At 39.2% G+C, this 27958-nt stretch overlaps 1 protein-coding gene across 2 annotated transcripts in view; it reads right to left on the minus strand.

Annotated features, from left to right (window-relative positions):
• The window catches only part of INPP4B (inositol polyphosphate-4-phosphatase type II B), an 838347-nt gene that overhangs the window by 571296 nt on the left and 239093 nt on the right, over positions 1-27958 (minus strand). Inside the window, exon 1 of one of the 2 annotated variants that reach the window (XM_065904253.1) lies at positions 4544-4623. The exons of the other annotated variant lie outside the window; for it this stretch is intronic. The gene's annotated coding sequence lies outside the window, so the exon portion shown is untranslated. Of the gene's footprint in view, positions 1-4543; positions 4624-27958 lie in introns of those variants that run through there. 2 annotated transcript variants of the gene reach the window in all.

Below are 27958 nucleotides of genomic sequence, written 5' to 3' on the forward strand. Positions count from 1 at the left end.
TGCCCTTGTTCAGGAGCATGCAAGCAGCTTAGACAACATGTAAATATATGAGCAAGGATGATCTGGCCCATAGGCTATAGTTTGCCAAATGCTGATCTATATCACAATTTTAATGATTTCATACTGCTTATGGCTGTACCATAAATTATTTAACCAACCTTCAAGAAACATATCCCAAGGAGACTTTCAAATGTTTGGAAATGCATGTAGAAATATGTTAATACCACTAATGTATAACATAGCAGGGGAAATCTGAAACAATGTAAATGTTCATCAGAAGGAGATTAATTAGATATCTTGGGGTATACATGACAATTTCTTTCCAAAATCCTAAGTGGTATATTTAGAATACCAAGTATAATTTTATTTCTCTTCTGAATTATCCTGCCCTTAACTTAGATCAGTTTCTTCAATTTCAGAGATCTGAATTACTTTTTAAATAAACAATAATGTGAATAGTCATGCTATTTTGATTTGACTATTACAGGAAGACAAACATGTACAATATTATAATACAATATTATAATACAATATGTGCTGTGTGCTCAGTCAGGTGCAACTCTTTGTGACCCCATGGACTGTAGCCTGTCAGGCTCCTCTGTCCATGGAGTTTGCAGGCAAGAATACTGGAGTGGGTTGCCATTTCATCCTCCAGGGGATCTTCCCAACCCAGGGGTTGAACCTGAGTCTCTTGCAGCTCCGGCATTGACAGGTAGGTTCTGTACAATATACAGTATTATACAATCTACAGAACTTACATTTCTCCACTTGCCCCACTAATGTTCTTTTTTGTTCAGGATCCAACCCAAAAATCACACCTTGTATTCAGTTGTCATGTTCTTTGAGTATCTTTAAATTTGAAGTATGTCCTCAGTCTGCCTTTGTTTTTCACAGCCTTAACAATTTTCAAGAGTGTTATCTCAGTATTCAATGAGCCCATCTACTGCTCAAATCTTGGTTTCTAAACACCATGCTCCAATGAAATAAAACTATTAGTCCTTGAAGTCATTTTGCTAATTGCAAAATTGGTACAGGAAAAGTACAAGAAGGGCCTAAAATATCTTGTGGGGCCAGACAAAATCAAAGTGCTTGAGAAAAAGAGAGAGACAGATAGGTATAATCTAAAAAGATACAGGAGTCAACAAAACCATGATTGTGATAGGTTAAAACCTGTGGAATACAACAAATCCATTTGCCCAATCTAGTATAAACAATGTGTGAATAGATGAATGGATGAGTAAATGAGAAAACCTTTCCTTACAATAAATTTCCAACTGGGAAACACTACAGACATAATTGTTTTAGGCAAGAGTCACCAACAGATGCTAAAATCAGTGGTTGGTGTTATTCAGTTGCTCAGTCCCTGTCCAACTCATTGCGACCCCATTGACTGTAGCACGTCAGGCTTCCTTGTCCAAAATTAGTGGTAAAGGGTGATAAATAAAAGCTACATAGATACCCTTCAATTCCTTCTCCAGGAGATTCTTGTTAAATACAATGAAATACAGTAACTTTGCAGCAGAGAAGCCTGATAGACATCACCCTCACCAAGGGATCAAAGTCACCATTTTCAGTAATGGAACAAATTGACATCATATCCCTTCTGACTTGATGTTTGGAGGTCACAACCTCACTTTTTGGTATCTTTGCCAAAAATGTAAAACCTGAACTTAAACAGGAGGACATGTCAGAGAAAATGTATCGACTGCCATGGCCTCGTTGACCTAGTAGTAGACGTACTAGGGTACACTCACATGTTAGATGTACTTTCGGTTTGGCCTTGATTCAGTTCACAGAGATCCACTGAGAGACTTTTAAGAAGGAAATGACAGGATGACAGCTGGGTCTCAATGAGATTAAGCTGGCAGCAGAGGGTAAGATACAAAAGGAAGAGGGTGGAAATGAGAGCCAGGGAGGCACTGATGCCTGATAGGAATCTGCAGCATTATTTCAGGCACATGGTCATAATAATCTCCACTGGGGTAATGGCATTTGAAATGGAGGAGAGGAGAGCAAGCCAAGAAATAATGGGAAGAAAAATCAAAATTAATTTCCCAATGACTGAATGTGAAGGGGCTGGAAAAGAAGGAAAAAGGACGCCCGTGTTCCCAGACTGAGCATCCTGGGTGTTTAGGTAGAAGGTGGATCAAGGAAGGAGGAATTCATGGAATTCAGTTCTGTACAGATATTTGAGACTTCTTCAGAACATTCTAAATAAAATGTCTAGCAGGTAGCAGGCAAGATCAGTCTGCTGTCTGTGGGACGAGATGTAGGCTATAGGAATGGGTGCATCTTCCATTAGGAAACTGAGGTTGAAGAACACATGTACACTGGGCAGTGTCACGATGCCAGTAAGGGGCAGAGCTGGTATTTAAACCCAGTTCTTCCCAACTTAGAAGTTTCCATGACCTAGAGGAAGTTCTATATAAGTTGAGACTCTCCAAAGGATTAAAGAGCTTCCCAGGCAATGGTAAAGAACCTGCCTGCCAATGCAGGACACACAAGAGACATGGGTTTGATCCCTGGGTCAGGAAGATCCCCTAGAGGAGGGCATGGCAACCTAGTTCAGTAGGAGTCTGGCAGGCTACAGTCCACAGGGTCTCACAGAGCCGGACATGACTGAAAAGACTCAGCGTGCACGCAAAAGATTTTTAAAAACTGCAAACAATAGCATTTATCAATTTCTAAGTCCACAAACAGTCAGGCTTTGTACAAAATTATGAGTCACTCTTTTCAAAAAATGTAAAAGAGTAAGGTAAGTTCCCTTTTTGTCTGTGAGTCCCATTGGGTTTTACATGAAAGTAAAGGCCATATTTCAGAACCTCCTAAGACTTCCAACTGTTACTTGACTGTCAGCGCCTAGTCAACCTCAGATATTACTCATTCAAGTACTCTAATTTTACAGATCAGGTATCTGGTCCCGCAGATTCAAATATTTACACATAGGCTAGACGGAAAAGCCTGGGTATAAGTAGTTGAATTCCGATCAGGTCTTCCAACTTGTTGTTGTTGTGTTGTTGTTTTTTTTTTAATTTTTATTGAAGTCTAGTTGATTCTGGGCTTCCCAGATGACTCAGTTGGTAAAGAACCCATGTGCCAATGCAGAAGATACAAGAGATACAAGTTTGATCTCTGGGTTGGGAAGCTCCATTGGAAAAGGAAATGGCACCCTGATCCAGTGTTCTTGCCTGGAGAATCCCATGGAAGGAGGAGCCTGGCAGGCTACAGTCCATGGGGTTGCAGAGTCGGATATGACTAAGCACATGCTCTCTCTCTCTCTCTCTCTCTGACACACACACACAACTTCACAGTTGATTTAAAGTGTTCTATTAGTTTCATGTGTACAACAAAGTGGATCAGTTATATATATACATATATATATATATACACACACATATGCCCACTCTTTTTTTAGATTCTTTTTCCCTTATAGGTTAATAGAGAATCCCCTGTAACCTCCAGAGCTAGAGTTTTAAATTTCATTGCTCTGTATTAATTGGCAGAAGTGTTGAATCCTGAACATCTACATTGAACAGGAGTTCATTCTCTGAATATATCTGAATCTGCAAAAAGCAACATAATTGAGGTCAGCTCTGAGGGTGGACAGGAGACCTATCACTCAACCTGTTGGGTTCTAGGGCATCGCTGAGCTGTGACAGGAAGGAGGACCTGGGCAGAAGTTGCTGATCACTAACTATGACCATAACAGCAGTTCCCTCCCACTGGGGACAGGTGTTGTTCACATCCTACACCCCACATATTCCATCCCACTTTTACCCTTCATCCTTATGTTAAAGGCAGGTGATGAAACCGGAAGAATCAGAGTGCCCCTTACCCACTCCTTAGAAAGGGTAGCATGAAATAGAAAAATTTATTATAGTTAATTCTTTAAAAGAATTTATATTTATATTTAAAGAATTTATATTGCTGAAATCAGTAAGTTTACTCTCATTAACTATGTTTTCCTTATTTCTGATACCTGTACTGACAATGAAATAAATATATGCACATTGAGAAAACTACACATACAAGGGCATATCTCTGCATAAACACAGCTCTTCTCTTCAATTGCCACAGCCAAAGAGATCACATTCTTCAATCCTTCTCTACCCACAGTTCATTACATACTCTAGGAAAGGTGTTTCATTATTGTCGTTTATTTATTTATGCACCTGAAAAAGAATAAAAACCATTCCTAATTCGGGTAACTCTCAAATCATACTCTACCTTCTTGCAAATAAAACACAAATTTACTTAAGACACTGCTTGCCTAAAACAACCCTGTTTTCAAAATAGACACTCCATGAAATTTGTTAGTAACAGCTGAATGCTCAGGAGCAGAGCAAAGCTTCAATTAAAGGATTACATTCCCGGATTTAAAATGGGAGAGGCTGGAAGCTCAGGACTGAACATTTCTGCTCTGCATTCATTGTTTCTGATTTGAGTTTGGTTTTGATTATTCTTTTGCCTTTTCCTCTCTTGCTTTCTTTTTGCCTTTGGGTAGAATTATAAATTATAGGGAGAAAAAGCAGTCTGATCTTACCAAGGAAGTTGTTTTTCTCAAGTTGTTTCTTTTATTTTCAAGTTGGTTTCCAGCCCCGCCTTTGTGCAATCTAAACCTTCATTTCTGGTGAGTCACCAAGGTCCAAAGTCTGCCCCCACAGTGTTACCTGAATACTTGAATTACCCAGGAACCAGCCTGCTCACAGGAACTGTTTTCCCTCATATAAAAATGAGCTTTAGAAATGTTTAAGCAATAAAACAATAAAAAATATTTAAGCAAAAGAAAAAACCCAACTAAGTGAAGAAATAAAGGGCCTGGACGTTGGATTTCACTGCTATCAATCAACATGTCCTTTCTCTCTCTCAGTAATACCATGTACATTTCTAAGCAACCCAAAGAAGTTACTGAAAATTGGGCGCTCAATGGATTTTTCCGAAAACACACAAAATTGACAACTCGTAAAAATCATTGGTCGTTTTCCCATCACTGATATATTAAGAGCAGAAGGAATGCATCAACAATCTTGTTAGATAATAATACTTTGCCACTGAAGATGATATTATTTGATCAGACATACTTCAATGTGTAATTCAGTGCTACTCAGGATTGAGGCAGAATTGCTTCTCAGCTGGATAAAAAAAATACCAAATAAATATTTTTGAACTTCTCAGTAGGTGATAATCCAGTAACTCTGAGAAACAATTCATAGGCATATGGAACAAATTACTATGGTAATTGCAAAAGGATTATGAATACTTATAGGTCAGTAGTCTTGACCTTTTCAAAGCTAACCGGTCCTCTGAAACTAGGACTTAAAAATAAACGAGATGGTTGCAATGTTTACCGATTTTTTTTTTCTTTTACGTGAATGAGAGCAAGGCAATGAATTATTTAAAAATACCATCTACATTTTTGATGGACTCCCAGGTGGCGCTAGTGGTAAAGAACCTGCCTGCCAATTCAGGAGACATAAGAAAAGCAGGCTGGATCCCTCCATCGAGAAGACCCTCTGGAAGATGGCATGGCAACCCACTCCAGTATCCTTGCCTGGAGAATCCCATAGTCAGAGGAGCCTGGTGGGCTACAGTCCACAGGGTCGCAAAGGGCTGAACAGGACTGAAGTGACTTGGCACGCAGACACCTACACTTTTACTTTGTATATAGGTGTGACCACATGTATACCTGTGGCTGATTCATATTGATGTATGGCAAAAACTGTCACAATATTGCAAAGTAATTATCCTTCAATTAAAATAAATTAATTAAAAAGCAAATAATATTTTAGTTTTACTGGGAACACACCCACATTCTATCCTGCTGTCTTACAAACTCTAGATGGCCCCTGGATGGCAAGAAAAAAGGGAAAACTACACAATCTTCCTTTATTTATCTCAATTCTGACCTTATATTTGGAAAAGGTGAAGGATAATTCTGGCCAGTGTTTGTTCAGCTCTGGAACAGACAATATCAATTTCATAGCAATGCCATAACCATTTACTGCCATCACAGCAGGGCCACTTGCCTGATGAAAACATAATTGGAAAAAAGTCTTCTTATGTGGCATTGTAAACCATCTACCATATTCAGGTTTTACAATATGTAGCAAACTCAAAAAAGAAAAGAAAAAAGAGACAGAAATTTCTGGAACAACATCAGCGTCTAAGAACTACAAAAGATCACATTACTAGGGAAGGAAACATGAAAATAAACAGCAAATTAACATGTAAAAATACCTCCCACTGCAAATAATAATGGACTTGTATTGCCTTATCATGTTCCTATGTGTGCTTCAATATATTCCCAACCTCTCAAGGAGTGATTTCCTTATTTTTGTTTGTTTACAACCACATAGTGCTACGTGTCCAATCTAAGTACTTTATAACTATGAAATAACTCTATTTGCATAACAACATTATGCAGTAAGCACTGTTATCATGCCCATTTTACAGATGGAAAACGTGAGCAAAACAGCCAGGATTGAAACAGACAGTTTATAAGAGTATCTTTAACCACTATACCATGTGATTGCTTCCTTTCTTTCCTATATAGTCATAAAAATGCCTCTACAGTGTAGGTTATTCTTAAAACTGAGGATTATATTCTGAGATGAATTTCAGAGCTAGTATTAACATCCAAATTAACATTCCAGTACTCTGTAATTTATGAAATATGTGCTTCTTTCCTGAAAAGCTTTCATATAAAACACAGGTTAACATAAAAGACTAAAGATGCTTTCATGCCACCAGTGATGAAGACAGAGATTAGACCCACTGTGTGTGCTGTATTGATATATACAAATATATGTATATTGTGTATAAAAAGAATGCCACCTCTCATACAAAAATAATCTCTATATAGGAAATATATAGGTAAGAAAATAAAATCAACATTATTTTCCCTCCTTCCTCCTCCAAAATAGAATTTATTACTGTTTGTAGTGAATAGCTATGTGTAAGAATCAATAAGACCCTTCTATCCAAAAAAGAAGGTAGCAAAAAGTAATGAATAAATAAAACTAAGAAAAAATTAATTATTGTCTCCCTAAAGAAGTCACATCATTTTTCAGTGACTGTTAAAGAACAGAAAGAAACCATATTTGCTTCTTTAGGTATTTCATTTCCTACCAAATAATGAACCAATTTTTAATGATATTAATAATATGTTCTCTTACTAAACAACCACATCCCAGGAGCCCCAGACTTTTCTCTCTTTCTCTCTCTCTCTCTTTTTTTTAATCCCTGAGCACTCATTTGAAAATTAACTTAGAGCCCTCATTACACTAGTTCCTTTATCCACTGAAAATTTTCAATGCTTTGTGAAAATTAAAATCATCAGCTTCCTGAGAGGTGCTGGACGCTGGTACACAGAGGCCTAGAGTGAAGTGCACCTGTGCAGACAAGCTCTGGGGTATCTCCCCCCATGAAGGCTCCCCTAGGAGCAGGGGAGGAGCTACAGCGATGCTGGTGCAACGAGGAGACTCAATCTCTTAGCAATACTGAGGAGCTGCTGGGAAGTCGAAAGACATCAAAGTACAACATGGCTTCTCACAACCACAACACGACATTCTGGAAAAAGCACAAGGAGGTGAGAAATTTGCCTGTGGTTATTGTTTAAGGCGAAGGACTCTCCCTGCTCCTCCACTTGGAGGATTAGTACAGAGAGAGATAAATAAGCAAGGATTTAGTGATTTGAGAGTTTTTTTGTACAGAATTTTTTATCTGGATGAGACTGTTCCAACTTCCCCTCTTATTAACCCTCTGGCCTTAGACTGGATTGTTATGCTGCCAGTACCTTTCTTTGCTCTACTGTAAAATGTGAAGGACAATATTCATGTGCCTTCCACATTTGGGTCTCATGGTTGGCACTTCATAAATTGTCAGGGAATGGCTGACAAGCATTAAACAGGCACTCAATAAATATTATATATATATATATATCCCCTGTCCATGGGATTCTCCAGGCAAGAATACTGAGTGGGTTGCCATTTTCTTATCCAGGGGACCTTCCCAACCCAGAGATTGAAACTGCATCTCCTGTATCTCTCAGCATTGCAGGCAGATTCTTGACTGCTGAGACACTAGGGAAGCCCTATATATGTATATAGGGCTATATATAATATATATGTGTATATATATATATATATATTATATATAATATTATATATGCACAATATAAATATTATATATGGTATACATATTTATATATCATATAATTATATACTATTTATTATATAATTATATGTTAATATAGTATATATAAACTGCATATTATACATTATGATAAAATATATTATATTAATATTACATGTGATATTTATATCTATATACATATGTTTTATATATATATATGCTTATGTATATTTTAAAGAACTACAGTGGCAGGGAGGGCAGATTGGCTGGTTTGGGTGGGCTACACAAGATGTGACTGTCCCCCACCCATGACTGTCTCTAGTTGTTGTGATTCTTACCCGAAAACTCCCTGTTTCTGCAGGAGGAAAGGAAATGGCAGTACCGTAAATTCTCTACATAAAAACAAGTTCCGTTCCAAGAGTTGTAAGTCCAACTTGTTCACAAGTCCAACAAAGCTTGTCTAAGTACCCAGCTAACACAATCAGCTATATAGTACTGTGGTTTGATCCCTCAGTCAAGAAGATCCCCTAGTGGAGGAAATGACAGCCCACTCCAGTATTCTTGCCGGGGAAATCCCACGGACAGAGGAGGCTGATGGGCTACAGTCCATGGAGTTGCAAAGAGAGTCAGACATGACTAAGCATGCATGCACTCTCAATAGTACTGTTCTGTAATAGGTTTGTCGTACTTTTCACGTAAGTAATAACATAAAACTAAACAAACATGAAAAATAAAGAAAATATGTTTAATCCTACAGTACAGGACCTTGAAAAGTTCAGTAGTACAGTGCAACAGCTGGCACACAGGGGCTGGCATCAAGCGAACAGGCAAGAAGACTGACTGACCAGAGGAGGGGAGGACGTGGGAGATGGTAGAGCTGAAGGATCATCAACAGTAGGAGACAGTTATTGTTGTACAGTCAGTAAGTCAAGTCCAACACTTTGCGACTCCATGGACTGCAGCACGCCAGGCTTCCCTGTCCTTCACTATCTCCTGGAGTTTCCCCAAACTCATGTCCATTGAGTTGGTGATGCCATCCGGCCATCTCCTCCTCTGTTGAAGGACAAGCGGCAATTTCACTCATGCCTGACATGAGATGGAAAGCACGTTTGCATCTTTGAAAGTTCACAACTTGAAGGTTCATACGCAGGGGAGGTACTGGGCCCAATCCCAGTACCAAGATCTTTATCATATAAAAAAGGGTTGGTGAGGTCAGACAAAACCAAACCAAACCATTCTTTGGTCATCTGTTTCATCTACCCTTTTCACTGCTCTCTATGCCCTCCTGCTTTCCACAGTGGAGAACTACATATTCATGTGCCAGTGACTGAAGTGGGGAGAGGACCGCATGGGAAGGCCAGCCAAGCACATATTTGGAAACCTGCAGAATCATTAACTGACATATCAGAGTAATGTGTTATATGCCAACCCACGGAGAACCGCCAAGGAAAGAGGGTTCAGAAGTGGCTTCTTCCATCTGTCTGGTCTCTCTTTCTGAGTAGTTCAGCCTGGCCTGGGTCCTCAGGACACGTACATGTTTCTCCATAGAAAGCATCCCTCTTGTATTTTCTAACTTGCACCTTGTGCTACCCAGTCCCTTTGTTCTTTAAACAAAACTTTCCCTTTCCTCCATGCACGCCCAAGGCCCCACATCCATTTGTGGCTTGTTCTGGCACAGGTGAGCAGTGATTCTTTGCTCCTAAAATAACATTGCAGGAAGCAGAGAATTTTGTTCCTGAGGCAGGCTATCATGGTTCCGGCCTGAGGACAGAAATTTTAGAAATCAACCATACACCTGACTACCTGATTAGAGAGGGGTCCCGCCAGCCTGTTTCTAAGCCACACTGGGGGTAAAAAAGTATCAGTCACCATCTTACTCTCAAGGTCTAATTTTTTTAAAACCTCCAGCTATTAAATCTGGCTTGAGCCATATTAGTTTGGTGAAAAAGATGTGTGTGAAGGGAGCGGGGTTTAGCATACCATTATAGACTCCTTGCACTAAGCCACAGGCTGACCGAGTTTAGCTTGAGAAGGCCACAGATGATTTCTGAGACACCCTCTTACTAGATCACTGCCATTGCCACCTATGGTCTTGACTTCACTCTCCTCCTCATTAAACCCATCTTGAATTCCACTGATAATTACATTCTCCATTGTCTCGTGTCTCTCTACTTATAACTTCTTTGCTATACATATGTTTATTTATTTGCATAGAATTCTACAATTTACAAAAATACTTATACACACACACACATATATGTGGTGGTGCAGTGGCAAATAATCCACCTGCCAATGAAGAAGATGGAAGAGATACTGGTGCAATCCCTTGGTCGGGAAGAGTCCCTGGTGGAGGAAATGGCAACCCACGTCCATATTCTTGCCTGGAGAATCCCATGGACAGGGTAGCCTGGTGGGCTACAGTCCATGGCGTCTCAAAGAGTCGGACACGACTGAAGTGACTGAGCACACACACAAAACTCACACTATTCCTCCTTTCTCCAGTGTGTATATTCTTTTAGTCAATTACTTTAAACATGCTGATAGGAAAAATGGTATTATCCCCATCTTACAGGTATAAAGTTCAGGGAAATTAGAAAACATAATTGAGGTCACACAGCTAAAAACTGCCAAAGTCAAAATTCTAACCAGGACTGTCATCAATGCCAAATGCCTTAATACGATCCTTATGATGCTACAAAATCTGACTTCCTCTATATCCAACAGTATACGCAACTATTTACAGCCAACTGGAATATACCTAAGCCTTCTTATTCACTGTGTCTCCTGATCTAGAATCTTTGATAGCCTTTTATCTGCATATTCATGTATGCATGCTAAATTGCTTCCAGTCCTGCCCAACTCCTTGCAACCCTATGGGCTGTATCCCGCCAGGCTCCTCTGTCCCTGGGATTCTCCAGACAAGAATACTAGAGTGGTTGTCATGCCCTCCTCCAGGGGATCTTCCCAATCCAGGGATTGAACCCATGTCTCTTATGCCTCCTGCACTGGCAGATGGGTTCTTTACGACTAGCACCACCTGGGAAGCCCTTATCTGCATATGGTCCAGTTCAAATCCACTGTTCCTCCCAGCTTTCCCACATCACCACAGCTGAGCACCATCTCTTCCTTCACAATCTTATGCAGTTATTTTCTATCCATCACGTGGCCATCATGAGTAGGCCCTCCTATCATTAAATGCTATTTCTACAGTAACTCTCAGCCTTCCCTTGGCTGGAGAAAGTGACACAGAGATTAGGGAATGAGAGGCTCCCCTGAGACACCATGCACTCATGTCACCTTCTGTTGAGCTGTCACTGGAGACAGAAAATGCACCAATTTATCAACAAAGTACTTTTCAAAATTGTCAGGACTCAACTCACATATCTTCTCCATGTTGCCTTCTCTGTCTCTTTAGTTAGAACTTAGCAAGCTTTCTTCTATCCTCATATTAACTAGTGCTGGCTGCTTATAGAGCACTTACTACAACAAGCTATTAAGTATTTTGTTTATTTATAAAGAAGTCTCCTGCCTTCACTTCTATAGCTCCCTGGACACTGGAAAGTGAAAATCACTGTGACCCACTGTGGCCTGGCTCCAGACAGACAGACTTCATTCAATGTTATGGGGCCAGGTGAATGAATGAATGAACAAATGAAAATGTAGCTTTCATGGAAGCCAGAATGGTCTCCCTAAATGACATTTCGCTAGCACTGAAAGCCTCAGGCTATCCAACGAAAGCCTTGTTAATCCTTAATTTGGCTGAAATAACTCTCAACTCTGATAAGGGTCAGAAGAAGAGAAATTTACTGCGGAACATGGTTTCCCTTAGGAAGTTTTAGCCACGTTATTTTTGGCTCTTTGTTCAGCCTCAAATCCCAGGCCGCTCATCGTGCAACAGAATCACAATAAGAAGCCAAACAAAAGGAAAAAAAATAGAAAAGGAGAAAAGAGAAGACAAGCAGAGTTTCCACTGGACAGAAGCAGCAGGCAGAGTCACTCAAGGAGAAAATCAAAACAAGAGCTAAAGCTACTTAAAAAAAAAACCAACTGCGTATTTCTTTTTTATTTTTTTTAATTTGGAGGCTAATTACTTTACAATATTGTAGTAGTTTTGGCTATACATTGACATGAATTAGCTATGGGTGTACACGTGTCCCCCATCCTGAACCCCCCTCCCACCTCCCTCCCCATCCCATCCCTCAGGGTCATCCCAGTACACCACCTTTGAGCACCCTGTCTCATGCATCGAACTTGGACTGATGATCTATTTCACATGTGGTAATATACATGTTTCAATGCTATTCTCTCAAATCATCCCACCCTTCCCTTCTTCCAGAGTCCAAAAGTCTGTTCTTTATATCTGTGTCTCTTTGGCTATATTGCATATAGGGTCATCATTACCATCTTTCTAAAAAAAAACTGCGTATTTCAAAGACCTACTCAAATTTAACAGATGTGACTATAGTGGGTTGTGAGGTAACCAAGATTAATTAACTGAATCAAGGTTTCCTACCAGCCATCTGCTTTCTCCAGTGTACCTTCCTGCCTTTCTAATATATTTATATTGATGTTATATTATAAATTTAAAAGTCCTATAGTTAAAAAAATAACATAAATATTATTAATAATAGTAATAAAATAATAATGTATATACCCCTGAGTCCTATTTCCTCATCAATAAGGTGAAGTGATCAGAACAGCTATGAGAGGAATTCACAGAGGCTTTATCAGTATTAAATAAAAGAGTATAAAGTGTTTAGGACACAGAAGGCATACTGAAAACATTCAATAAATATTACTATTATTGGTAACTATCATTGGCCTCAAATGCATGCCTTTCTGAGTAAAGATTGTCCTGGAAAAGTTTGCATGAAAATAGAAGTACAAGCATGAGATATTTGATGATGATGGTTTAGCCGCTACGTCATGTCCAACTCTTGCAACCCTATGGACTGTACCCCGTCAAGCCCCTCTATCCATGGCATTTCTCAGGCAAGAATACTGGAGTGGGTTGCCATTTCCTTCTCCAGGGGATCTTCCAGACCCAGGGATCAAACCCAGCTGTCCTGCATTGCAGGTGGATTCTTTACCGACTAAGTCACCAGGGAGAGAAAACTTAATAATACTACTCTCTACCATTATACCCTTGACCTCTGTGGTTACTATGTATTCACCCACATGGTTGCTAATAATTCAAAGTGCCATATGAAAATTACGTCCTGTGTGTGCTCAGTTACATTTAAGAGATTGAATCCCAGCCTGTGCTCTTTCATAGATATTACAAGTCCACTATGTTACAGGGCAGGAGCTCTCAGCTTTTAAACCAGCCTGGATATCATTAGTGGTCTCCCAATATTGCACATGTAACATAACTATAGTTCCACTCAGAATCCAGCTGGGACTAATTCGTTTGTTTAACAAATATTTATTGAGCTTCTAATACTCACCAGGAATATACCTGTGCTGGGAATGTAGCAGTGAACAAAGAAGATAAAATCCCTGACCTATGAGATCTACATTCTAGTGGAGCATGATCCAGAATAGTAAAGAGCAGAAATAAAAATGTTTAATCTTTGGAAATGCTATCTCATCAGCCCAAAGATAAGCTGTCTTTACATTTGAAATAAAGGGATTTTTTTCATAAAAAGTTGTCTTTTACCATGACATTATACAATGGTAAGATTGGGGATGTGACTTTCTATGTTGTTTTTCCTGATATACCTTTAACTTCCTTATTTGCACAAAGGAGACCAAATGAGAATAATCTATCAAAAGATTAAAAAAAAATCTACTGGCAGTAAGAACAGTAATTATAGATAACTTAAAACAGAAATAGCAAAGCTTAAAAGGAATGCATAAATCCTGCCTCTAGGGGAAAGAAAAGGACCAAAGTCACTTTTTAGGCCCAATCCCCCTGTGTCCACCATTCCCACCCTTCTCCCTTACTCTGGTGTCTGAAACTTTTAAAATTGGAAGTAGCACCTGTGGTTACCTATCCACGCTGCTACCCATCAGCCTCAACCCCCCACACACTGACTGGAATAGAATATCAAATCCAAATCCAGAATTTTTCAATACAAGAGAACAAATTGTTCTCTTGGAACAATTCCAAGAGAACAGAAAGAACCATCTGATCTTTGGCAGAATGTGCTCTCCTTTCTGTTGTAAGGCTCATACTCTTTGTAAACATTTTATGTAAAAAGATAGAAATGGGTGATATACAATGAGAGAAATGGTGAAACGGGTCAACGTTTATTAAGTTCAAGGCGGTACTCTACACTACACATGGAAACAAACTTGGTTCTAGAAATGGGGACAGAAATGATGCCCACTTTATAGATAAGGAAAGTCGGAACTGAAGACTACCCTAACGTGCTCAAGTTTCATGACCGGTAGCTGACGGAGCTGGCTTACTGCTGGCTTCCATAGGCTTAACCAACTGTCTTTCTCAATACCATCAGCTCCATCTTAATTCATGATTCCACGCATTTCTTTCTGTTCTCTCTTCCCATTTCTGTTTCTTGTAGTTGACAGATAAACTCTTATAAGACAAACATCTAAGAAGGGAACATCGGACTAGTGGGGAGGCAGATGATCAACAGGCAAGTAGGTAAGCACACATCACATTCATAATGTGAGTTGTGAAAATCTACAAATGTCAGGAAGAGGCTATGAATGGGAATGCCAGTGAAATGGGAACACCAGTGGGTTGGGGGAGAAGAAACTTACTTGATGCTGGGTGGTGAAGAATGGTCTCCCAGAGTTGGAGACATCTCACTCGAGGTCATAAGGATAAGAAAGACCCAATCACAACCATATAAAGAGCAAGGAAAAGAGTGATTTCAAACCAGGCACTGCAAGTACAAAGACTGTCAAGGCAAGACAGATGCTGGTGTGTTTGGGGACCTGGGGATAGAATGCAGAAAGCAACGGGTCATAGGATGAAGAATCCTGCTCTTGCTTATGCTGCCTAGCAGTTGACCTGTACAAGCATTAACCAGTATAGCGCTGTGATCAAGGAAGTAGGCCCAGACGTGAAGGGCCTGGGTACGGATGACATGCTTGAGTTCTAATCCCATCTCGGCTACTTATTAGCTGTGCTGACCTAGATTCAACTTTCCAATTTCAAAAGCATCAAGGAGTTGTTGCATTTGCAGGTCCCTGCAAACGTGACGTGAGTTAAACAATGTAAAGCACTTAGCGTTTGGCACATCATCTACATTCTGCAAATATTAGCTATCTTAACATGAAATAAGCCAAATACACAGTTTCCTCTCTTTGTGCTACTTCTTGTATTAAACTTGCATCTGTATGTAATTTTAATAGTTAGAAACTTTTTTTAAAATTAATGATCTTCTAATTAAGAGATATAGTTAATTTGGGGAAGTGTAAGACTTTAAGACTTCACATGACAGATGTGGTTAAATTCAGGTGTTAGTTTCTGCCAAGAAACAATATCCCAGTGCAGGTTACAGAGAATATGTTTATATGATCTGTTTTTATATTCAAATACTAGAAGATGACAAAAATGTGTTAAATATCTAATTTTCTCTCCTTAGTGTTTTTGTTTTTGTTTTCCCTCTCCCACCCCTCAAATGCCTGAAACATTTTGGCAGACTCAGAGAAGCCAGAGTCTGTTCCTTTCTATGAAATAAAGTTAAATCAGAGAGAGAGAGAGATATTAAACAAATAAGGTCACAATCATTTAATCCCCCTCTCACACACTTTCAACTTCTGGGGCAGATTAGAAGTTTCAGAATTCAGCAAGCCTGAATTCACTCACTGTTACATGGGATTTTATGTTATTATATAGCAGCCAGCCCAGGTTCAGGACATGTCTTAATTTCACATTATATACAGGATTCATCTTTAGATCAAGGGGTAATTCCGGATTATCTCTCCTCTCACTTCATCACTGTGAGGTTTCTGGAAGAAATATGTCTGAAATAAGTGTAGAATAGGGGCTAGACAGGGCAGAGAGTAGCATATCTTGTTATTATTTGGGGTGTAAAGAACGGGGCTGAAGAAAAGAGAGCTGAGAAAAATCCATCAGTTTCAGAAAAATATTCTTTTGTTGGCTCTTTGAAGAAAGGATATGAAATCTGGAAGGACAAAAATAAGGACACATTCTATATTCCTTAAAGAGTCTTAGGAACTTTTTCTCCAAGTTTTGTACTGCACAAAGAAAAGCACTCAGGTATTTCCCCAGAGCCGGTAACTCTCAGATCTAGCTCCCAAGTCCTATTGGAAGTCAACGAAGGGCGAGCAAACATAGTACCCAAGTTACTGTCAGATTCACAGGCTATTGATTGACATGCTATCCTGCAAATCATCTTAAGGTCAGCAGGCAACAATTAATTCTCCAGGAACTGTGACCTACAAAGAAATAGAGAGGAGTTCTGTTCCTCCCTTAATAATTACTTCCAATAATTTATCTTCCTTCAGATTACCTGGAAAATGTACCATTACAATTATTCTAAATCGGGCATCAGTGCAGGCACATTGTTCTTTGAGTGAGACGATCCCAGAATATTCCAAGGATATGACTTTTGTAACCAGCTGATGCTGAATCTACACAAATTGAGGATGGGGCAGTAGATGCAACTTAAAAATTACTAAAGGCACAGGGAAGGGATAAATGAGGAGTTTGGGATTAATATGTACATACTACTATAAATAAAATAGATAAAGAAAAAGGACCTGGAAGGCACATGGAAGTATATTTAATATCCTATGATATACCATAATGGAAAAGAACATAAAAAGAATGCATACATATGTGTAACCGAATCACTCTGCTGTACAACAGAAACTAACACAATATTGTAAATCAGTAACTACTTCAATTTTAAAAATTAATCAATTAAAAAAATTATAAGAGGCAATGGCTGGCATGACTGAGGCTCACAATCTTCAGTAATTGCATTAAAATAAAAGAATATTAATCAAATGAAGGAACAGCCTACTTGAAACAACCATTAAGGGATACACCACTGCTGTGCATTGTGTGAGCCAGCAATCTAGCAAGCGTGCATGTACAGACTGCATCTCTTCCCAAACACCTGACACCTACTGTTGCCAATTTGTTTTTACTGCGGAAGCCCTAGTGTTCTTAAACACCTTCTCCACTCACTTCCCTAATTGGCTAAAAAACACAATCATCAAATGGTTAAGAAGATACATCGACTCATGGATGGCTACTGGTTGGGAAAAAGAAGATGCTACAAAACTATAAGTTTGTTTTTAAAGACTGAAGATGGACCAAGAATCTGTACCCTATATTTAACAAAGCTGTCAAGTGAAACAATAAAAATATGCACGAGAAAAAAGCACATGCCCTTATGTTTGCTTTACCTAAATCAGTTCAAGTGGGTGGAAAGAAACTCAGGGAACCAGAGGTCTGTGAAACTTTAAGTAGACTGCTCAAACAATATTTTGCCATGTGTGTAGGAGAAGCTGGGCAGAGAGGATGCAAATTAAAATTTATGTCACCTGGAGCTAGAGAGGTTCCAAAGAGAACATCAATGACTCATACAGGGGATAGCGCTAGTTATTAATAGTAGCAGAATCAGTCTATAAAGAAGATGATCTAACCAAAGAGAAAAGTTCTTTTGAAAAAAGAAACCTTTTCAACAGAATAATGAGTATAAAGTACATCTCTTCTTCAAATGGGCATGGGCCAAGGCCCTTATGGGAAGTATGGTGCACGTCCCCTATCTGGCATGTTTTAGACTTGTTCATCTGTGAGAGCTGAGGAAAAATCAGAAAAAAACATCAACTACCCCCATAGTTCCCTATAAAACCAAAATGAATAATATAGTCCACATGATCGTGTCATAACACATGATGAGCTTGGCAGTTTACTGTACATTTTGCTATCAGCATATAATGTACAATTTCTCCTAACCAGAGATTAATTACCATTTATATTGGGTTATACATCTATAATACAGAGAATAAGCCACTAAGATTGAAGCTCTCTTTTACTACTTTATGAGCTGTGTGACCTTCATCTGAACTACCTAAACCTCATTTTCTTTATCTGAAAAATAGATATAACAATAATAGTGTGCCTCTTACCTCTAAGGATCGAATTAAACATATGTGCATCTCCAGCTAGCCTTGCTACTTTTTTTGCTCTGAATGAGGTCATATTTATTTTTAGACCAAAATTACCCTGATTCCAAGACGCTACCTGCCTCAGTAAGAAGTCAGCCCCGCTCAAAGATGCCATCAATGACTTCTGAGACTCTAGAAAAGGGACTTTATCAACTGCAGCCATTCTCCCTCCCTCTCCAGCTTCCACTCTTCACTCCCGCTGTCCGAATCCTACGGAAAACGGAGACTTACCCCACCTCTCAGGACGAGGCCACTGTGAGAGCACTGTTGTTGCGAGCCATGGCAGCTGCCAACGGATGCTTGTGAAGCTGCCAGTCTTCAACTTGCTAAACTCCCTGATTCCCCGCGGAGCTGGGTAACACGGTCTTCTTCCCAGGTCTGTGATGCACTTTACACCCGGGCCATGGGCAAACCCATCAGCTGGAAGGCCACCTCTCCCTAGAATTTCAGAGTCTCCTAAGCCTTCCCTTTCCTTCCAGATGAGATCACAGTCCACAGAGAAGCGATCCTTTGTCATCCCATCCAACCATCTGTCTTCTTCCATCCCTCACCTCAAACAAAACCTCTCTAAAGTCTTTACAGTTTCCATACAAGTGAAAATCACTAAGCTGTATCTGACTCTTTGTGACCCCATGGAGCCCACCGGGCTCCTCTATCCATGGAATTCTCCAGGCAAGAATACTGGAGTGGGTAGCCATTCCCTTCTCCAGGGGATCTTCTCGACCCAAGGATTGAACCTGCCTCTCCTGTATTGCTGGCAGAATCTTTATCATCTGAACCACCTTCCAGTTTCCAGACAAAGCCCTGAGCAAATAAATGAATGCAAACACATACTAGTGATAATTGCAAGATGGTCGGGATATACAAACAGCATGAAAGACGCAGCACAATTAACTGAAATACCGATATGTGTGTGGATGTATGTATTTATCCATTATTATTCCAATAATACTCCAAATATTCATGGAACCAGTTTATTGAAATAGCTGGGGATTTGTATCTAAAAACAATAGCATTTGTTTCATAAAATAGCTTTAAAATTCACTGTTTTGGATTATCCTCTCTTCTCTGAAAAACACCTCAGAAATGCCCCACAGTCTTCTCTGATTGTGTTCAGGTATTGACAATTGCATCATTAGGTATTAAAAAATTCTATTTCAATCAAAATGAAAACTTTAATCTCTTGGTCAATTTATGGCTTCTCTCCATCCCCCACCTGTTGTCTCTGCCTTAGAAACCTGCTATGTGCTCTGTCCTTCTCCCTCCTTGTCTGATATTCTCTGTACTGTCCTTTCCCGGTGGTTCGGTGGTTAAAAAAAATCAGCCTGCAATTCAGGAGTTGCAGGAGATGCTCAGTCCCTGGACCGGGAAGATCCCCTGGAGGAGGGGAGGGCAACCCACTCCAGTATTCCTGTCTGGAGAATCCCATGGACAGAAGAACCCAGTGGGCTACAGTCCACGGGGTCACACAGAGTCAGACACGATGGAAGCAACTTAGCACATGCTCTCCTATTCTTACAGGTAGAGAGGATGAACAAAAAGAAAATAAGTCTTGTTTTGTTTCTAAAAAGCTTTCTAAAAACAAATTATTTATTTTTTAACACTTTCACGAACATATAGACAAATTACTAAGATAATTAAGAGTTCTTTTACTAAGATAATTAAGAGAGTCCCCAAGGATCCCCACCCCAGTTTCCACTATGTTCAGACAGCAGATGTGTTATTATTAAGGAACCAATATTGATTGATTGATATTGGGTTGGCCAAAGAATTTGTTTGGGTTTGTTTGTTTGGGCTTATTGGAAAAACTGGAATGAACTTTTTGGTCAACCCAATATCATCAAAAGTGTATATATTCAGCCTTCCTTAGATTTCCCCTAATGTCTCCCTTAATTATTAACCAGAATCTCATCCAAGACACTTTTATTCCACTTAGGCATCATGTCCCCTTAGGCTCCTCTTGCCTAAGACACTGTCTCAGACTTCCCCAGGTTTCGGAGATCTCCTGCAGGGAAGACTGGCCAGCTGCTGTGCAGAGTGCTTCTCAACTAGAACTTGTCCCAACTGTTTTCCACATGATGAGACTGGGATTGAGAGAAGTCCATGAGGTGAAAAGCCATTTTCACCACAGCACATCAAGGATACATGTTATCAGCATGACACGACTGCTGATGCTGACCTTGATCCCCTGGATAGGGCACCTTTTTGTCAGCTTTCTCGACTGTAAAGTTGCTCTTCTTTCCCCCATTCCATGCAGCAACTTTTTGGAAGAAAGTCATGGTGTGCTGACCACACTGAAGAAGTGAGAGATACATGTTACCTTTTTGAAGGCAGAGTATCTACATAAATCATTTGCAATTCTAATACAAGAAAGATTTATCTACTCTTTCCTATGTATTTACTCAACTATTTCTTCCTATCTGAATAGATTCATAAGTGCTTATTTTATTGTTTGAGTTATAATCCAACGCTATTTTATTTTGTCGTTCAAATTATTCCAGCTTCAGCCACTGAAAGTTCTTTCTGCTGGTCCCTTTGATAGATTCTCAGCATTGTGTGTTTGTGTATGGGGCGGGGAGCTGTTCTTGTTGCTGTTGTGTGTTGTTATTGTAGGCTCTTTCTTGATTTCTGGAAGAACAAGACATTCTAGGTCCATCTTATGCATGCCTTAGACTCAACCATTTTTCCAAAGAGCCTTGGTTCATTTTATTGAAGACTGATACTAGAAAGAAAGATCTTTAGTTTTGTTTTTTCTCATTCTTTTTAATAACTACACAGTATGTGCTTTATGGATGTATCACAATAATACATTTGACTCATCACTGATGGGTGTGCGTTTAGGATTTCCCCAATCAAAGTCCACATCCCCAGTTCTAACCTGTAACATTAAGGAGAAAAATATAAATAAACCTAAGTACTTCAAACATTCTAAATAATGTTGGAAAGTAAAGCAATTGCTATGACAAGGAAGTAATCCTCCCATGAGTATAGATCTTCTTCCTTCTGTTGGGTTATTTCATGAGGTAAATTTTTAGAAGTGTGTTCTCTAGGACAAAGTGGAGAACATTTTTATGGTGTTGCTGCTTCACATTTTAAAAGGTTTGTATCAGTTTCCAATGCCAATAGCAATAAAATAATAGCTAATATTTTTAAAATGTTTATTCTGCAACTGTTATTATTATAAGGGCCTTATTTCTATTAATTTCTTAGTCTCACAAAAACCCTAGAAAGGAGATATTATTATTTAACCAGATGAGAAAACTGTGACATGGAGAGAAAGTAATTTGCCTAAAGTTACATAACTAGTCAGAAACAGAGCTGGATTTGAACCCAGTTCATCTGACTTCAGAGGTTGGGGCACTTTATTATTGCTTTACATCGACTGATTACATTTTGTTGTTTAATAGCTAAGTCATCTAAACTTTTTTGCAACTTCATGAACTACAGTGCACCAGGCTCCTCTGTCCATGGGATTTCTCAGGCAAGAATACTAGAGGGGATTGCCATTTCCTTTTCCAGGGGAACTTCCTGACCCAGAGATCGAACCCCCATCTCCTGCATTGGCAGGCAGATTCTTTACCACTTGAGCCACTGGGGAAGCTTGACTAATTACATATGTCATATCAAATACTTAGATATTAGTATTCTGGCAAGCAAAAAAAGGACATATATAATAGCATAAAACACTGTCTTAAGATTGCTTCACTTTGATCTCTTTGACCCTTAAGTATAATGACTTTCCTGCTTTTGTTGCTGGTGCCATTATTTTGTTTTATATGTGTTTTCCTTTAAGTAAAATTCCCATTTAGATACATTTTTGCAATCACTAGTGGAACTTGCACTTTAAGAGTGTGTGAGGTTTGGTACATCCCCTGATTTTCAGTGACAGGGAGACAGATATTGAGTCTTTCCTGTCTTGGGGATACCTCTGCCCTCTGCCTATTTCTTTCTGATTCTCTCTCTTGGATAAAGTTAGTCCCTGGGCAGCTCCAACAAATAGTCTCAGTCAATAGCATCCTCTTGCTAACAGTTTCCATAGCTACAAACTATATCAGGGACAGAAGTCCCTGAGATGGTGAACTTTTTTCTAATCTCCCTTCTTCAGATACATTCTTGTAACAAAGTGTCCACTGTGGGGCAGAAATGTCTGAGGTTAGTCAAAATGTTTTTTATTATGGCAAGATGGAATCTGAAGGTGCAACATGTATACCATTGAACTATACTTAATGAGGACATAAAATGCATTAACCAAAGTTGGATACTTTGAGAGGGAAAGGGGAACTCTTGTTTTATTTTCACTGTGTTAATATATCTGGACATACAGTCATCCTAATCATCGTAAAGAGTCAGTCCGGCAGTAGGCAAGCCTGACAGTCATTCTAGGGGCCTCTTTCCTTCACTCTTCACATTAACAGGTTCCCCTCTACTGGTCATATAGCATCACTTCCCTTGTCAGAAATCTACCCTTTCTCCTTATAAAATGCTGAGATAAGATTTTTTTCCCCAAAGATGGCCATTTCCAAGAATGATCATTGGCCATGTGATTCTGCCACTTATTCCGAGGTAGAGTTTATTTTCCCTCCCCTTAAATTTGAACTGGTTTTGTGATTTCCCTTGATGAACAATAATATGTGAAGGAAGTGATGTTCTGTGATGCCTAGAGACTTGGCAGTGTAAGCAGCTTTTTTCAGGCAGCTCCCTGCAGGCAGCAGCTCCCTGCAGAAGATCCCTGGGTCTTGTCACTTCACCAAAGCTATACTGTGCCTCACTTTTAAACCAGGATCCCCCATGCGCTACTCATCTCCAGCCAAGCACACCTTTCTCATCTTTTGATCATACAATACCTTACCTAACCTGTAGATTAAATTCTTTAGATCAAAGAAGTAGAAATGAAGCATACGTAACTAACAATGGCCAGATCTTCTCCCAAGCTTCCCCTTCAGTAATTTCCCAAACAAGCTGGGTGAACAAGACAGAATCTAAAGAAAGATCACAAGAAGTCAACAAGTCTACAAACAAGCCTGCACACAGTGGGGGACGGTGATGACTCTGACCCTCTATCTCAATGATTAACTGAGATTTCCTCCCTGTTACTGCTTTAAAAACTTTGATGGCCCAATAGAATCTCTGGAATTGGTTCTTGGACATGAGTCTGACTTCTCCCCAGGTTGCCACTTCCTAAACAAAGCAACCTTTCCATTCCTACCAATACTTGTCTTGGAGTATTGACTTTTCGAGTGGCAAGCAACCAAACCTAAATTCATTAACAGCAGCTTTTTCCTTCCCCCCTCTATGTTTTATTTTTTAGTGGATAAGCAATTCACTCTATATTTTTATTTTTTTAAACTTATTTTTCAATTGGGGGAAAATTGCTGTGCAGTGTTGTGTTGGTTTCTGCTGTACAACACGAATCAAACCTAATTATACCATATCACCTCTCTTTTGAGCCTCCCTGCCCTCCCCCCATTCCACTCCTCTGGGTCATAGCAGAGCGCCAGGCTGGACTCCCTGTGTTAAATAGCAGCTTCCCACTAGCTGCCTAATTTACACGTGATAGTGTATATATATCAATCCTTTGTCCTTCTAGAATCATGCACTGAGGCCACATTTACATGAAGAAGCTCAGAATGAAAGCTTCAGCAGCAAGATCAATCCCCCCAAGCAGAGGCCAGCACCGCCCCCACCACCAACCTACAACCCTAAATGACTAAGCCCAGGAAAGACCAGGAGAAATACCACCCAGGCAACCCACAGAATTACAACAATGAAAATGAACCATGTTTTGCTTTAAGCAGGTAAGTCTGGTTTCTTACACAATGAAGGAAAATTATAACAAAAGCTTAAAATAAATTATTTTTTCTCTCCACAGTTCTTTATACTCTTGTAGTCTAATAACTGCAATAAAGCCAATGGGGATTTATCCAAGGCACCAAATTTTAAAGACTCTGCAGGTTTTAAAACCACCGCAGTCTTGAGCAAATGGCCTCTCTGCTACCAGCTAAAGCAGCAAACTTGCCCCTATCAGCTGTTTGACATAAAATAGGGATTTTGTACCATCAAGATCCACTCTCATATTGCTACAGGTTTCACACTGCACAGATTAAAGGGCATGATTTTCTGCTTTTTTGTTCTGCCCTCCAAAATTAATGTCAACTCAGTTACCCTCAAACAAACACCTTTTACTGCTGGGCTCCAGAGCCACTGTTCTTTCATTAAAAGCTTCTATTATGATGAACCTGAATATTGAGCTGGGAGAATTACATCATGCCATCCGACTCTTACAACATCAACATGTACAGGGAACCATGAAGAATAAATTTCTTGCTCTACTTTTCCCAAATAGATCAGGACTCCAATATAAGGACTGTCTTTTACCAGAACTTGTGGACTTTCCTGCTTATTTATACATACTTTAATTCCCAAATTAAGAGGGTTTTAATATACCCTGCAGATTCCATGACTCCAAAGGTAGAGAATTATGAAAGTCAATGGTGCCAACATTTACTGGATTCAGGGCTTAGACGAGGCTAATATCAGTTCTTAAACATTTCACAATAACTTTTATAGGCTTTTCAGATAATATCCAAAGAAAAAAATAGTTGAGGTAAATGTGCAGATTTTGATAACATGTGTGCATGCTAAGTCACTTCAGTCCTGTCTGTCTCTTTGTGACCCTATGGACTGTAGCCCGCCAGGCTCCTCTGCCATGGGATACTCCAGGCAAGAATACTGGAATGGGTTGCCATGCCCTTCTTGGGATCTTCCTGACGCAGGGATCAAACCCGTGTCTCTTATGTCTCCTGCATTGACAGGTTGGTTCTTTATCACTAGCGCCACCTGGGAAGCCCTTTATATAACAAAGACCTAGGTAATTTTTTACTTGACTGATTCCTTGAGCCACTCAGAACTCCCCTTTATCCTAAAAACTAAACAATCCCCTCTGACACAGGGTTCAATTCTGGAAGGAGACTGTCAGCAGGTTTCAAAAGCAGACTTGTGCCACAGTAAACCCTTTTATCTGAAAGCATCTTCCCTTCGGGGAGACTCAATGAATATCATGGTAGGTGTCATTTACGAAACAGTTGTAACTCACTACAATTTGTATTCACTGGGGTAAAATATCCACCATCTATCTTTAAGGCTACTATTTATCTTGAAGTCTACCATGCCTTTTTCTGAAACACCAAGAGGTGTAACAGGCAACAGTAATTAAAGTATCACCAAACTAGGAGCTTACTCCCTTTACCAGAATATAGTTTGAAAACAAACAAACAACAAAAAAAATGTCCCTAACTCCACAGTAAATTTGCTCTGGAAATGAGTACTAGTCTAATAAAAAGAGAGAGAGACTGAGGCAAACTTTCTGCATCAAGAAGAACTAAGCAATTTAAAAATATCACATTACAACACAGCTAGCTGTTCAAATACATATTGTCAAATATTTTGGATCTCAAGATTGTTTACCTAAAGGAATTTTTCAGTCTTTTCACATGCAATATTCTTGCCTTGAAAGTGCTAAAATTCCATGAGGAAGCTGCTGGCAAAATGAGCGTTTCATTACAGAAAGAATACTGAAATCAGTGAACTCTGAACTCAGATCAAATTATAAAACGAGAAGTACTGAAAATGACAATGTCGACTATCTGTGGTACATGGGTAAGACTTTTTAAGTGAAAATCAGAGGTAAATTCTTTAAAAGAGAAAAAAAAAACTAAAAACATTTTCAAATTATAATTTTGCATTTTTTTCCCCTTATTCTAAAAGATTGTACACTCAGCGTAGAATTGGAAAGTCTAAAACTATAAACAAACGAATAAATATAAAAAATAAAATCTATAAAACATTTTAACAAGATTATTAACTCCTTATATTTTGCAATATTCTTTTTTCTTCTTACAGATATGGTAATGCAATGAAAATATACTATATACTCTCACATTTTTTACTCAATGTTTTAGCATGAGTATATTCCTTATGCCCTTAAATAAAAATAAAGAATAAAAACAACCACAAAAGATAAAAACACAAACTTTAATGCTGTGTAAATTCCATCTTGTAGATAGCCAACAATTTAATCATTCCCTTTTTTGTTGAATATTATGGAAATATATAGAATGCAGACAAGCATTTTATTTAAACATAAAATTAGGCACAAAATTGAGTATATATGAACATAAATCACAAAAACTACAGTAAAGGCTATCATGATAGTTTTTTGTTGCTACACACTCTGAGCACTCTCTACTTGGATAAATTAATACAAAGCTTTATAAATTGGCATCTGGGTGTTTATACCTGTGATGTAGCTTCACATGTTCAAAGGGTTTCAGTCCTGGTGGATACAAAGCTTGATACTAACATTGGTCTGATACTAATTTCTTGGCCTCTAGAGAGTGTACACTGGATTCTGGCCTGTCACTCTGATGCAAAATAAAAAATAGAGAACACTGAAGTTGTTTTTGCAGATGTCTATGTATAAAACAAGTTAAAAACTAATAATATGCTAAACCTCTGTGCACAGACTTGCTTATTTTTGGCACATGATATCAGACTTGTTCCACAGAATAAATATAGAGAAGACAAATTTATAAAGAAGTTATTTTTTAAGAAAATACATTAGCTTTTGCCATTGGGAGGTTTCAAGTCACATATCCTGCTTGGGATGAAGGGAAGGAAAGAACCTTCTAGTATTGTCCTCGGTTATTAAATATTTGATCATTTATTTTTCAATATGGGTGATTATATTTCCAAGGTGCAACTGGTCACAGCCCCCTCTATGGACAAGCAGACCATGAAGCATGGTCAGGCATCAGCATGGAACAAGGTTCTATGTCCCCCAGGGAACCCCCCCCAACAATTTCCCCTTACCTGTTTACTGCCCCAGCTTCAGGGCACCGGGAAGCATTTAAGAGGTTTTGTGGGGTGTGTTTTTTGTTGTTTTTTTTTTTGAGGATGAATGAATGAATCACCTAGGGCCTGATGCTTCCCAGTTATAAACAGCTGTAGTGACTTCAGCCCCTCCCATTAGATTTCCTAAAATAAAGGTAGAGATTTCCTTTTGGAGTCTGCTGCCAGAATTACCTGGACTTCTTCCCTTCATTGGCCGTCTTGCATTAGGTGAAAGCCAATAAAAGAACAGTTGTTCTCCTCACTGCCACAGAAATATCACACCTTCAACATCATAATGAGTTTGGAGAAAACAAGGGATGACAAAAAAAAAACATGATATAAATGGTCAAAAGACAAAATCATCTCTTTGTGTTGCCAACATACGGAGGATTTATAAGCCTTGGAACTGTTCTTTGCTTTCTTGCATGTGTGTTCAGCCGTTCAGTCTTGTCTGGCTCTTTGCAAAGCTATGGACTGTAGCCCGCCAGGCTCTGCTGTCCAGGGGATTCTCCAGGAAAGAATAGTGGAGTGGGTTGCCATGTCTTCCTCTAGGGGGTCTTCTGGATCTGGGGATCGAACCCTCATCTCCTGCATTGCAGGCAGATTATTTACCCACTGAGCTACCTGGGAAGCCCCTTTCCTGTCTTACTATCTTGAAATCTTCCACCCATTTCTCTCAAAATCTGTCTCTGGTTTGTCTCTATTGTATCCCTTGTGTGTATAACAATGCCTCAAAGAGAGCAGGTGCTAAAAAACATTTAGAGACTTCCTACGTTAGAAGCTACTAACTTCCTACAGTGGGAACCTCTGGTCTCCA

The sequence above is a fragment of the Muntiacus reevesi genome, chromosome 13 (genome assembly GCF_963930625.1).
Source record: "Muntiacus reevesi chromosome 13, mMunRee1.1, whole genome shotgun sequence".
Taxonomy (NCBI): domain Eukaryota; kingdom Metazoa; phylum Chordata; class Mammalia; order Artiodactyla; family Cervidae; genus Muntiacus; species Muntiacus reevesi.